A 2,678-nucleotide genomic window follows, 5' to 3' on the forward strand; every position below is an offset into this window, starting at 1 on the left:
TGAGTGTGTGTGCAAAAAATTTTGGGTCCACCTGCTGAGTCAGCAAAGAGAACGCAGTACGGGGCTGACATCGTTCATATCCGATCAGTGCTGGTTGCATTGGTGGTACGAGGTGGCATGCACGAAACGTCACCCAATTTTGGGAGGCAGTGGGCATGACCATCTTAGGGCCCCATGCAAGATGTGAACGGATTCAGACACTAAACGCACGTTGCGTCACGTCCGGTCAGTGTTTTCGTTGCGTTTCACGGAGAAAACCATAGGAAATTCATACGGTGCCAGAAAATTATGAAAACTTGCACGCATGATGGACCTGGCGATGAGTACGTGTGCAAAAATTTTGGGGTCCACCGGTGAAATCAGAAAAGAGAACGCATGATGGCCCTAGTGATGAGTGCGTGTGCAAAAAATTTGAATGGTTGCATTAAAAAATGCATTAATATTTTCTGACGTTAAAAAAATATCGGAGATAATGGCTCTCTTTTTGAAGAATATGCATGATCCATGTGAACCTTCACAAGCTCTGAGCAGGTGAAGACTCACATCGATCCTGCATATCCTCCAAATAGAGTCCCACAAACTGAGATGTTTGTGCATTGACCTAAAGAAAATTATATAAAGGAGTTAACGACGCACCGGCTTAGTGACGTGGTATTAAACTGAAATGTTAAAGTACAATGCATGTTTTTAATAAATGCATCGTGGGCCAGCCGGCGGTAGTTTTACAGGACGGGCCAAGTGGCCCACTATGGCGTGACCACGTCTATGACGCCGTACATGCGTGCATGGCATGGAAACCACGCCGCCATTACCTCGCCCTAGGACCGCCTAACCCCGTCGCCTACATGCACGTCCTCACCCCTCCCCGATCCGACGGTCGCACCGCCGTTGCCGTCCCAACTCCCTTCCCTGCCGGCTTGAGGGCGGCCATACAATCCGGCATCTATGCACGCGACTTGGATCTCAGGCCCGGCCGTGCGGTCTCGTCAAAGTCGCCGGCACACTAAACCCTAGGACGGGCCGTCGGCCAGCGCGCTAGTGTGGGCAGAGGGCGCGTGGCTGCCACGACTAACCCACACCGGGTGGGGTTAGGCAACGGCGGTTGCCGGTGCACGTCGAGACGCCGGAAGGTATGGTATTAAACCATATGTAATGTTTTTTGAATCTCGTAACTAGTTAGATAACTGTCATCTTATTTAGAATGCAAGAATTGGGAGATGTGTACTGCTCGGTTGAGAAGTGGTGCTAATTGGTGGGAAAAATCACACCCAGACAGCGCATGACACTACGTGGCACAAATTTGGACAGTATGTTGAGAATTCCTTTAGTGAAAATGAGGAAAAATTTATTGGAATTTATGATTACAACGTATGATAGTAGTAGAAAGCTATTTATTATTCGGCCAAATACTGACGGCATCAGTGTGCTTAATGAAGATGTTTATGACATATTCGGGCTACGTAACAAGGGTGATGATGTCAGTAGCATGATAGCAATAGTACAACTAGATGGCAAAAAAATTGTTCCGAATCGGTTTCTAGACAAAAGAACAGGCCTAATCCTCATCGATGAGTTGATAAAAAATATTGTTGATACTCAGTCATATGATGATGATTTTGTGAGAAGGGCCGTACTGGTTCTTATGGGTACAGTCTTAGCACCACAATCCACCAAGTTTGTTCCTTATCGTTATTACAAAATGGTGGAGGACGTGAACGCTATCAAGTCATACAATTGGAATGATTTCACGCTGGGGGTGTGCATGGATGCTATTAAAAATCGGTCGAAGATCTTGAAAAATTCAAGTGGCCTATCGGGAACTTGGCTCTTCTTCAGGTACAAGTCATTTCGTAATAGTTGTATGTACATATGATTTTTATGTGATCTATGTGTTTGGCTAGTTGTGTTTACTATCATGCAGTATATATACTGGGAAAAAGTTGAGCCAATTGGTGTGGATACATTTGATCCTTTGTCTCGTGAATACCCACTAATGCTTAACTGGCCAGAAATAGAAGGGAAAAAGCGAGACGACTATGACAACATGCACGGGCGTGGCACCGGCAATGTAAGTCAATAAGTATAGTTCTTATTGGTTGCACAAAGTAAATAATTATATTTGTTATTTAATTTATTTTTTTGTTTGTTGTACAGATTGAAAACTGCGTTAGCGAAGAGTACAGACATGCTAAGGTAGCACGTGAAGGGACTGTCCCAGAGGAAGAAACGAGGAAACCTAAACGGAAAGGTGGTGGCAGGAGTAGAAAGCCAAGCACGTATGCGGTTTCATCAAACACGACTTGTAGTATGGACCGTGTGATGACATACATAAAGCTGCTTCACAAGGAGGTTCTCAATATACCCGAAAGATGTCACAGGTAATTTAGAAGTTGTAGTGAACATGGTTTAATTGTTCAACTACTTATCATGTTTCATTTGTGTTTGTAGATGGTAATGGAAAGGTTGAACACGGAAGGTGTGCTGTACAAACCCAATAAGAGGGACAACAATGATGAATTTAATAATGTAGGTGAAGGAGTTGGGATGGAGAATGGCCAGTACAACTCATCAAAATATTGGCCAGATATTGATTCACCTACCGACGTAAAGGTAGGAACATCTTTCACGGGTATCAATGATACCTCCGTGCCCGTTGATGACATGGGTGCTCCGGCGAC

The sequence above is a fragment of the Triticum dicoccoides genome, chromosome 3A (assembly GCF_002162155.2).
Source record: "Triticum dicoccoides isolate Atlit2015 ecotype Zavitan chromosome 3A, WEW_v2.0, whole genome shotgun sequence".
NCBI classification, from domain to species: domain Eukaryota; kingdom Viridiplantae; phylum Streptophyta; class Magnoliopsida; order Poales; family Poaceae; genus Triticum; species Triticum dicoccoides.